The 12,280-nt window shown below is 35.9% G+C and overlaps 2 protein-coding genes across 4 annotated transcripts in view; one reads left to right on the forward strand and one right to left on the reverse strand.

The window, feature by feature from the left end:
- Positions 1-8,022, reverse strand: part of LOC107669255 (angiopoietin-related protein 2-like) — a 22,142-nt gene extending 14,120 nt beyond the window's left edge. The window contains exon 1 of one of the 2 annotated variants that reach the window (XM_016461423.1): positions 7,433-8,022. The gene's annotated coding sequence lies outside the window, so the exon portion shown is untranslated. Of the gene's footprint in view, positions 1-7,421 lie in introns of both variants that reach the window. The other variant, XM_016461424.1, reaches the window with a different exon arrangement.
- Positions 1-12,280, forward strand: part of LOC107669254 (ras-specific guanine nucleotide-releasing factor RalGPS1-like) — a 100,740-nt gene that overhangs the window by 45,505 nt on the left and 42,955 nt on the right. The window lies entirely within an intron of this gene.

Consider the following 12,280-nt stretch of genomic DNA (forward strand, 5'->3'; position numbering starts at 1 on the left):
GTTCATGTTTTTATTTTTCTGTTTTAATTTAATTTTTAATAATTTTGTTATGTGCTTTTGTAATTTTTAGAATTTTTTAACAATTTTTTATTTTAATTAACAAAAATATTTTTTTAAATATATTTAGTATACATACAACACCGTTGCCATAATCAGGCAAGCTTTGACCACCCACACCTCATACAAAAACCATATATCCCACAGAGCAGTGGAGCTGCCTGTGTTGCAGGGTGACACGGAGTGTTGAATTCTGCTGAATGGATTGTTTGGTCATCATGGGTGTCCTGGCAGGACTCTGCTTTGGTAAACTGCCATATGAATGAGTTCTCGCTGACGACACTTGGTTATCTGAACCTGTGTTCTTTTACTTTTCACTGTGCTACGTCTCACATTTTTAAACACAAGAACGCATTTGGTATGCATGTCACTTTAAAAATGTAAAATGTGGAGGGTGTGTTCTGATTGTATGAGGGATAACATATGTTGCTATGATAGTTGCAAAGACAGAGCAAATCTGAAGCCTGCTTCCAATGGATGTCTGTCATTTGATTTCAGTCTCCAGGACGGTATGACGTGATTTATTTATTCACAATGAAAAGACTAGTTACATAAAGACACAACAGATGGCCTTTTATATTCATAACTTGAAAACACTTTGTGTTGTTTATCCCAAGTTTCAAAGAGAGTGAGCATATTAATGAAAAAGCAGCCTGGGGATGTCTGGAAGAGGGGACGCAGTGAGAAGTGGAAGGATGCCTGTGAAAGCTTTGGAGAACACTTCTTCCTAGAAAGTATAACTAGAGTGCTTCATCTTTAATTCTAACTTAAATTGAAAGCTGCTGGTGGATTGAGTTGCGGAGTGGTGCTGTGCAGCATCTTTCTGACCCACTGCGAGCAGGTTTGCTGATCTCCACATACATGTACATTCACAGGTAGAAACTGAATATTAGCATGTGACATCTCTTTACACATCAGTTCTGTCAAAAATACATTAATATCAAATAACTTACATATAAGACCGATCCTTTTAACCATTGCTTCTTCGAGCAATGCACAATAAGGGTGTTTAATTTCTGAATGAATCATTTTTTGATTTAACAAATCAGTTGAGAGAAAAATTCAATGACTTGCTCATAAACTGTTTCGTTCATGAATGAAACAGCGTTTTTCAATTAATCGATCGAGTGAATTATTTAGGGACTCACTCATAAAGATCGCACTTGTTTTGTTCATGAATGAATCAGTTGTTTTGAATGAATTGTTTGAATGAATGATTTAATTTCTCACTCAGAAAGACAGTCATTTTGTTCCTGATTGAAACAGTGTTTTTGAATGAATCAATTAAGCGAATGATTCAGTGACTCACTCATAAAGATTGTCACTTGTTTCACACATGAAACAGTGGGTATGAACAAATCGCTTGAGTGAATGATTTAATGGCCCACTAATAAAGACAGTTATTTCATTCTTGAATGAAACTGTTTTTGGATGAATCGATAGAGTGAATAATTCAGTAACTTGTTCATGAAGACAGTCACTTGTTTCATGCATGAATGCATCAGTGTGTTTGAATGAATCGGTTGAATGATTCAGTGATTCACTCATTAAGAACACCTGCAGAAAGAGTCAATAAAATAAGGCACCACTTATGCTCCATCTGACAATCTGTCTGTTGTATAATTGAGCAGTTTCATGGACTCTAATTATTAATGACCAAGATTAGCATTTTATAGTTTATAGATTTATTTTTCTCCAAAAACAGATCCAAAATGTTCTGTCAACCTGTTATCATCATGGCACGGAAAACATACAAAGCTGACAGCAGAGTTTTTTGGGAAGTATCTGGAGAAAAGGGGATTGCAGTGCTCATTAGTTTAGTTTTAGAACATATTCTGGGAGGACAGCCAGAGGGGAGTTGGTTCAGTGTTAACATCAGGGAGATTTTAGAAATATTAGCACTAATGGATGGATTTTTTTTACTGGTTGAAACATTTTACCACTAGTATTAACATCTCTGCTTGTCAAGCTGTCTCTGTTGAGCAGATGGAGGATTGATGCAAACAAAATTCAGTTTGTTTATTTTATTGTGGTTGTTTATGCACAGTAACCACAATAACAGACCTTTGCCGATGAAGTCAGCAAATGCACTGGAAACCTGCAATCTGTCTGTCCACATCATGACTTCATCGCTGGGTCAGTGCAAAAATATTCTTCTAATAGAATGGAATTGCAATTCTTGTCGTCTCTCTCTATTCATGCCTCTTTTTCACCCAGCTTTGACAGGACCCTTCATGTTCTTACTGTTTAAACTGCACACATACATGAGAGATGATTTAACAGTTGTTTGCATAGCATCTGTCTTATTTGTGCTTCCAAACTATTTTCATATTTCCGGCCACTGATATTAAGTTATATAATCTTCACTGGAAAAAAAAAAAAAAAAAGATGTGAGATATAAACCTCCTGCTGTTTTCTATCCCATGAAAACTTGTCATTCTCATGTCCCCATTCTGCTGTCTGGACATGTTTGTTTAAGACTTTTCAATTTTGTCCCGCTCCACACAAACTGCTTTTGTCTCTAATCTTACTGACAGATTGATTGTCAGAAATTTTAAAAGCTGTTGATTGACGAGAAGGATATATAGGCGCCTATTGGAAAATCCTGTTTTGAAACACAGTAGCTGGTTCCTAGGTAGTCTAAAGTCATCATTAGCTTGTTCACAAACAATCCTGACAGCCTAAAACTGCTGTGACCAACTAGTATCTGGTCTGTTGCTGGTCCAAGATGATTTACAAGCTAATGACCAACTAGAAACCAGTTTCCATGTTCCAAAACACAGCTACCATCTTAAGCTGGATTTTCCAGGAGAGGCAAACTCCTCAGGTCAAATTTGATTAGGCTTCTGTTGATTTAAATGATGTAGAATACTCTATTCTGATTGGTCAATCACTGTTTTCATTGTCAGATATTTCCTAATACTCACTGTTGTCCATGGCTATGCTGTATATTATCTTGAATACAAAAGTCTGATTTGTCAATCGCTGAATTCAGTGTCAGATATTTCCTAATACATTTCTTGTATCGCTATATGGACTAGCTCTTTCTTGTTTGTTGCATCAAAGGACACAATTTGTGTCTAAACTACGGATTGTAGTACATTTCCAAATATATTAAGAATAGCAAACAGTTATTTATATTATTTATATAATATTTCATGATATTTCTGTCTTTACTGTATTTTTGATCAGATAAATGCAGCCTTGGTGAGCATAAGAGAATAAAAAAAAAAAAAAACACATTTAAAAAGTCTTACCGACCTCAAACTTTTGAACTCTAGTGCATCACTCTAGTGTGAAAAAAGTAGTTTTTCTTTATTTTTCCTGAAAGGAAAAAATAATGATGGTTTCCACTAGAGAGTGTATTTTATGAGAGGCTAAGAAACTCCCTCATGCCGCTGTAACAGACCAGTAATGATAGGTTGACTTGCGACTTGTTGGATATACTGACAGCGTGTCGGACAGCCGGGGCATTACAGCAGGCAGCATCTCGTGTAAGCTAATGCTGCGGTATGTGGTTTTACTGTGGTGTGTGAGCTTGTGCCTCTGTGTGCGTCTGCACTCATGTGTTTGTGTGTGTCTACCTGTGGTTTCTCTGAGTGGAACATAAGATGTGTTTGAGAGCATGTGATACAGAAATTCAATGGAGACCCTGAGTCTAAGAGCTAGGGCTCCCCAACCAGCATAAAGTGACAATGGAAATGCTTTCGTCTGTGGTGAAATGTCTGTGTGAGTGGCAGGAAAAGAGAAAGCACATCTGCCTAATCCAGAGAGATGTTATTACTCCTTTGGTGGGAACAGCATCCTCCAGAGCCTGTCCTTCTGACACGCACCTCGAGAAGCCCTGACAGGCCAAAGTGAAGTTTATCTCTTCCAGTGTTCCATGACAGATGTGGCATGACTTACAAGCTACAGCATGACTGGACTGCTTTTGAACTATTCCACATATTCCTCATAAAAAAAATAAAGAAACCCCTTTTAAAAGGGAAAGAACAATAACTGATGAAAACAAGTTCTGCCTTGTTGTGCATCATTAATTATATACTTTGGAATGTTATTTAATTCCTGAATTTAAATTGAATTGAAAATGAGGTAGCAAACAGGATGCAGAATTGTATTTCATAATTAGATTTTTGAATTTGATTACATTTAATCTTATTCAGAATAACCTATTAAACATGTTATCATATTCTCAATGTATTGTGTCCAGGTTATTAAATGATGCTAATAATCATTGTTTGAAACCGCTTTATTTCCAAGCACGCTCTAGTTAATTACTTATGTTATTCAATTTATTATATTATATAATCACTAAATGTTTATTTTATTTTATTATATGATACTAATATTAAATGTATTGCTGATTTGGTGCTCAAGAAACATTTCTGATTATTATCAGTGTTTAACAGTTGTGATTCATAATATTTTTTGCGGAAACCATGATACATTTGTACAGGATTCAAAAGAACAGCATTTTTTTTTTTCATAAAAAATAGTACATTTCAATAGTATTTATTGAATAGTATCATCTAACTTATTTTAGATTAATATATATTGTGAGTTAGGGAATAAATGTATTCATCAAGAAATAATAATGAATATGTTTTAAATTATCTTGTTTAAAAATAATAATTTGTTGAATTATTAATAGATTACTTCATACATAAAAAATTACAATTAATAAACTAATAAACTAAAATGTCTAAAAATTTCTAAGAATTATGCATCCACTAAGTTCCTTTTCCTGTCATTCAAATTCAGCATGTTGTGTATTGTGGCCAGTTCATTTTTAATTCCAACTCATGAATTGAAATGGAACTCTGATCTTAACCCATATAGCATTAGTGCAGAGTGAAGTCATTTACATCAACTGTCATTACTCTGTCACAGTGTTTGAGTCATTGAGTAGGGGCTGAGGGAACACAACTGCTTGATGTATTCTTTCAGTCTTTCCCTCTCGCTCCATCATTCCCTTGTTCTCACCTGCCCTTCTCATTTCAACTTTAGCGTGGCATTCCTTAAATTCCACCCCTCCTCATTAGGGTGAGCCAAGCTGCCACACACACACACACACAGACACAAACACACAGAGGCTGGTGAAGGCTGGTGAAGGCTGGTGAAGGCTGATGAAGTCCTCACCTCACACTCATGCTTGTGTGCCCCTACAAATGAACTCTGACTTCAGTAATATAGCGGAGCACACAGAGTAATGAGAGTAAACACAGGTCTTTTACATGTTTAACAATGGACCTGTTTGTGCATCATTAGTGTAATTATGTTCCACAGTGTCACGTTTTATTTAAAGGAATAGTTCGCCCAAAAATGATGCTATTGTGTACTTATCCTCATTTCATTTTTTGAGATGTTGATGCTGAAGTTTAGCAGAATGTTGAAGTTGCCCTTTCCCATAACGGTAATTATTGACTGAAACTTTCAAGCTACCATAAAATGCCCAAAAAGTTATATTCCAAGTTATTCCAAGTTTTCTGAAGGCTTTGTGAGGAGCAGACCTAAACTTGAGTTGTAATGAACTAAAACGTTTTATCAGTTTTTAGGTAGTTTCTGACAGTTTTCATGATCTCAGTAGAAATTGTAGATACTCTTAAATTTTGGGGTAGGTAAGATTTATTTATTTATTTATTTTATTTATTTATTTTTTTTGTTTATCAAAAACACAATAAAACATTATAATTGTTTTTACTGTCATTTTTTGGTAAATTTATTGCATCCTAATAAATGTATACATTTCTTAAAAAAAAAAAAGTTTGAACAGTAGTATACAGTACATTAATAATGTACCAGCAGCATCTAAAAGAAGCATTTTATATACTAAAAACCTCAGGCATGCAAGTATTTGCAAATCCTTTTAGGTTAATAAAACATTGAATTCCTGCAATTAATAAATTGATTTTATTGTATTATTACATGAGTATTAATAAAGAAATTATGCATAATACTAATAATAGTTCTGTTTTTCAAACCTTTCTAAAGCTGTGCATATGTAAATACTAATAAATTTTAGGTACTGTCAATACATCCACATTGTACCATTCTGCATACAGTATATCAAAACGTAGGTACGAATACCTGCAAATATTAATGACATCGTGCTGCTACACCAGTAGCTTCCAACCTTTACAGACCCTGCAGCTAGAGGGACCCCCAGTATGAGAAAGCTAGATTTGTTTAGGTAAGACTGATAGCTTTCATTAAAACATTTTCATTAATATATTATACTTAAAAAATAAGTAGTTTATAATCAGAGAATATAAGCCAATTCTACATATGTTATCCTCTCTGCAAACCACTGGAGTACCTTCAGGGACCCCTAGTTGAAAACCCTGGGTCTAGACCATTGTATAAACAATCCTGAGTGCTTTGTATGCAGTTGCAATTATGGGCTTTGTGTATTTTGTTGCCATGGCATGTCTGTCAATAAAGAGAGTACTAGATTTTGAAAACATCTTCACCCATAAGCTCTCTCTTATTCAAACAGAACTGTGGCTGAACAAAGCCTGTTTCAGAAGTCTGCCTCCATTCCGATTACTACAAATGGGAAAAAAAGCTTCATGGGGAATGAAACAAATAGTCACATCCACAGTCAACTCTCCAGCATCCTGTCCCATCCAATCATTTCGCTCTGGGATTGGGTTGTGTAGCTTACTTTACATCCCTCCATCCCAGTCTTGCATTCCTCTCATCTTTTCTTCAATTCCAAAACCAATAATTCAAGATCATAAAACTGAAAGATACATTGTGTAAAACACTCCCCCATCGCATTTCCTTTCATGCTGTTTTAAACCACTTTTTTTATTTCCTTTTCCACCATTCACACCTCAGTGTGTTCGTAAACCTGTCTAGACCCTTACAGCACATGGGGAATGACTCTTTTGGTCTGAATGCTCGCAGATGTCATTATTGACGCGGCTGCTTTGTTGTCTTCGATTGCATCCGGGACCCTCTCTGATAACAGCCATTGTGTGTTTATTACCAATTAACTGCCTGTTGCCGCTAAAACACGCCGTTCCCAAATCTCTCACTTCCATTGTCCTCAGCAAACCCGCAGGACTTTTTTTTTCAGCCCAACAAAGATTAACCCTGCACTTAAACCATCTGAACGAGATGTTGCCCGAGGCGACAGATGTTATCCATACAACCCATGACAGCAGCATAGTGGGAGGCTGAAGCTTAGAAGTGATTACCCAAGTACACAGAACAACCCCCGATCTCAGCGCGTTACAAAAAGGTGACTCGGCCGAGCGCAAACAGGTGTTTAAAAGTTCATTCCAAGATTAGCACATGCATTGTGGTGAGCCGGATGCAATTACACAGGTTTAGAGAGCAAGCAGAGCCTCAGGGCTCACCTTAACCTTACCGGATGATTCCAGTCTATTGCACAACACCCTCTCGAAATCGGTCAATGTCCAGGAGAAACTGTGTGAAGTTCCTCTGAGGAAATAGTCATCACAACTTGCAGAAATTGCTCTGTGGGGTTTCCCTCTCTCTTCTCCCACTCACCCTCTCTCTCTCTCTCTCTCTCTGTCTGTCTGTCGTAATCCCCCACTGTCTCTCCTTGTCAGTATGTCCTCAGTGTCAGTGGAAAGGTCTTCAGTCTTAAAGCCCTCAATCAAACACCTCTGTCTGTGTGGTGATGCAAAGCCTGCGAATCCTCATTTAAGAACTCTGATAAGTGCCGCTTCAAGTTGCCTTCTCAAAGAGATTAAAAATTAAAATAAAATTAAAACAAAGTGTGACTTTCAAGATAGCAAGTCCTTGGGAGTCCTTTAAAATGTTCACAGTATTTCAATAAGAAGTTAAAGAGAAGTGGGCTTTGAAGACCTCAGATGATCAGCAGATATCTGTGTTAATTGCTGTAGATGTAGATTCCTCTGGGTTTTGAAGGCAATGAAAGTCCACCAGCATGTTCTTCTCAGCCCTCTGAAGAGTTTGTGTGTTCCCTGTCACTCTTACTGCACTAAGTCCGTCACCTCTGTTGCACTAACTTTTTCTACTCCTCTCTCTCTCTCTCTCCCTCCCTTCTTTACAACAGGCAGTAGTTTTGGGGTTGGTCCACCCTCTCTCCACTTCTCTCCTCCCCTTGGCACAAAGGGATCTGAAAGCATGAGCTTCTAATCCCCCACCCATGTTCACAACCCCTGCTATTCAGTTCTCCCTTTCAGTGTCTATTTCCGACCGGTCGGCTGCCAGCTGTAACTGTTGTCTGGAGTTCAGTGATGACACAGCAATCAGGTCCTAATTGGGCATGGATATAAGGTTAGGAACTAGACTAGAATGAGGGGTAGAAAGATCAAAATGAGAGGAAAAGAGAAAGGGAGCAAAGTAATTGTGATTTATTTATTTATTTTTTGGCTTTTAAATGAGATAATGGACTTTTTTCTTGGTTTTACGTTGGAGTTGGTGCATCTCTGTTATTGCTGGAAGTAAATTACAAAGCTGCTTTTTATGTGCAGGAGTTTGGTGATGCAGTGATTCATACTGACAACAGCTTGTTTATTTGTTGCACCACCACATTTTCTTAGTTGTTGTTGAGGAGTAAGTTTAAATTTGTTTTGTTTTATTATTTCAGGGGCCAGTGGGTTGTGGTTTTTACTTTTTGAACATATTTTGGCATAATTTTCTGTGGTTTGACCTGGTGGACCTGTTACCTGAAATTTATTTCAAAGCCTTCAAAATTAATATTTAAAAATAATTAAATTAAGAAAATTATATAAAAAAAAAACTTTTAAAATTGTTCAAAAGAGTCAAATTCTACACTCTAGATTATTAATTTTGTCTACTCTTATCTTCAAGGTTTCAGCAGGGAAAATGTAAAAAGGGTTTGCAATAAAACTTGAGAAAGATCTCTGAATTCTGAACCAAAAGACAAATGTTCTTGAACAATCCACCACATTTCATTCATTTTTTTTAGAATCAAAGGAATTATGTAAATTATCCTATTGTAATGTACATTCAAGCAACTACTGAAAGCATAGTCCAAATATCTGGTATGTAGTGTAGCTAAGACATTGAAAAGTAATATATGTGAAAATAATGTCTTTTGAGTGGCTTAACTGCATTTTAACCAGTTAATGCTTAATTTTAACCATATGAAAAAGAAGGACATTGGAAAATGCTGAAAAAAAGGGTAAAGTCATCCATAAATTATTCCTTGGATTTTATCAGTACTCTCTGAAGCATTTTTGTTGGTGCTAGGTATAGCATCTTGCTTTGCTTGGCAGAAATGTTCCTCTGGAACACAGTTCAGAGTATCAAACGTTATGCCTGATATCCCAAATGTCTTGGAAATAAACTCTACTTTTTCCTGATGTGATTTACCATAAAAAGGGAGAATTTAAACTATCTATCTATATCTATATAGTACATATACTATCTATATCTAGTACAACTATCTATATTCTAAATATTCTATCTATCTATCTATCTATGTCTGTCTGTGATATCTAAGGGACTGTTTACACTTGGTCACTTAAAGTGTTTTTAGTGATCGGATATCTATCTGATTTGTTCCATTTACACTAAATGTGTCTCTGCAAAATGGATATAAATCCGATATTCAATTCCAGCACTGGTTCACGTCAATGAAAGCAACAGATATGCGCTGCATTTTCTTCATCATCAGCCAATTTCAGGATCAAAGAACGCAATAGAAGAGAGTTCGGCATCAGCTCTTGTAAGATAATTTAGTCTCACTACTTTTAATTAAGACGATTGTGTGTTGAGCATCTGCAACTTACTTCCAGTTTCATTTGCGGCAGTTTGCACATTGTCTTGCTGAAGTGATACTCAGCTAGTCATCTGCAGTGATGCATTTACACTTGTCCAGTTTCGCCTGGAATGCGTCCCAGACCACCTCCTGAAGTGGTTTGAGTGTTCAGATTTAAATCCGTCGCAAAAGCGTTTCGGAGGGCATTTACACAAGGTCTTTTCACAATCACTATCTGATCAGAGAAAACGCATGAAGTGATCAGGTGTAAACAGGCCCTATGATAACGAATGTCACAAGCAACTGCTAAAAAAGTTAGATGTTCAGAAATCCAGGGCTGTACATTTCAGTATGAGGTAATGATTATTCAGTATCAGTTACTATGGCAACACTGATTTATATAAGAGACACATGAAGTGGTGTCAGACCAAAAGACTAACCTCTTGAAAGTGATCTTTGATCAGAAATGTTATTAGATGTGAACATCATTTTTCCACATGCTAGTGGTGGGAAAAACTGCACCATGTGTTGGTGATTTTTGCATTTGTTTTGTCTTATTCACAATGCCATTGAGCACTGTGGTTTGCATACAGCTCTCTAATCTGTGTCATAGACTGAGTTAACTGTGTCAGATTCTTGGTCGAGGACTGTGTGCTTGGAATTCATCCAAAACTAGTGTGTAACTGTGGGTTGCTTCTCTTTCCATTGCTAATCCAAAACACGTGCAGCAATTGTAGTAAAATATTCTTTCTATGTGACTAATCAATGCTTTTCAAAAGCAAAATTGTCCATATAGGAAAATCAAGTGAAAGAGAGATTCTGACTAGATTGAAGTTGTTAGTAAGAGCAATGCTGTTAGATTGTTAACGATTTCCCTTCAGGTGAGGAAAGGAAAAGACAAAGTGATCTCAAACAAAAAGCTCCCAGACTGCGTCTCACTTCAGCAAGAAAACATCAGACTAGCATCTGTTGCTGAACACAGTGGTTCCAGTGGAGAAATAATTATGTGACAGACAAAGGTGAAAGCAATACATGGGGTTGTAATCGGTCTCAAATTCACGCCCACCCACTGCTATGATGTACATGGCATCATTTCCCTAACAGATGTGTTTAATTGATAACGTTGTTAAATGTGATATTTCCGAGCATTAGCTCATAGCCTTCCATGTTAACTAATTAAGTGCTTCTCAGAGATTGCTCTTTCTTAGCTGAAGTTGCAAGTATGTTACATTAGGAATACATTTTGTAATTTGATAGATTATTTTGTCAGATAATTTGGCTTTAAGACATTTGCTAATAAATAGTTTAATTTTATTAATTATTATTTCAGTTTTAGTTTTACAAATTTTAGTACATCAAGATAAGATAAATTAAACTAACTGAAATTAAATATGTTTATATTGTATTTTAATTTAATTAAAGTTTATATGGTTTTAGTTTTAGTTAGCTTTCATATCTCTGCTACTGATGTCTTGTTTCTGTGAAGCAGAAGAGTCTTGTCTCAAGCCAAGGCAGCATTTCTCATTTTAATAAAAAAAAACTGTAATAAAAACTGTAATAAACTATATAGACATATACAAAAAATACTAAAATAACTAAAACTTCCACTAAAATTAAAATAAAAACAGAAAATGTAAAATAGAAACTAATTCAAAATATGAATAAAACCTATAATAGTATCTCAATACTAAAACAACATTCATCCACAAATGGTTAATTCATTAAAACACTTGCAAACTAATTTTAAATGTGGCAAAACAAAAATTAAAAAGCTTTTTCTTGGGGGTTTTAATGTGTCCTTTTGGCTTATCTAAATAATTACATAAACCTTCAAATGAAAAGAAAACCTGTTGCAGAATATTGTTTGTGGGAAGCAAAGCAGGATATAATTAGAATAAAAACATTCTTGTTGCTTTTTAGGAAAAGTTCAGTAAATGGGCTTATTCCTGACAAACCTGTGATAAAAAAAAATAATAAGTTATGAGGTAATAATGATAAATGATGCATAAAATAAAATGTTGATGAAGTGTATATTAAAGGGGTCATATGATGCGATTTCAAGTTTTCTTTTCTCTTTGGAGTGTTACAAGCTGTTTGTGAATAGATAAGATCCCTAAAGATAAAGACCCCTAAACCCAAAGACATATTCTTTATAAAAGTTCAGACTGGTCCACGCCCTCCTAAAATGCCTCATTTAAACACGCCCCCACATGTCTACATCATGATGTGGGAAGATTTGTATAACACCGCCCAAATGTTCACGCAAAGAAAGAAGGCATAACTTTATTGTTGCTGCCATGTTGTGAAGACGCTGTGAGTTTCGTTTTGCGAAAGCGAAAAAAAATTGGTTTGGCCTTCCAAAAGAGAACACGACTAGAAATCAGTGGTTAAGTTTTATTTACAACACTGTTCCAGAACAGTTCAACCCAAATATTCAGATGTGTGCAGCGCATTTTATGGAGGACCGTTTCCTGGTCCTGGTAGAGTAGACTACAATGC

The sequence above is a fragment of the Sinocyclocheilus anshuiensis genome, unplaced genomic scaffold (assembly GCF_001515605.1).
Source record: "Sinocyclocheilus anshuiensis isolate Anshui unplaced genomic scaffold, SAMN03320099.WGS_v1.1 scaffold404, whole genome shotgun sequence".
Taxonomy (NCBI): domain Eukaryota; kingdom Metazoa; phylum Chordata; class Actinopteri; order Cypriniformes; family Cyprinidae; genus Sinocyclocheilus; species Sinocyclocheilus anshuiensis.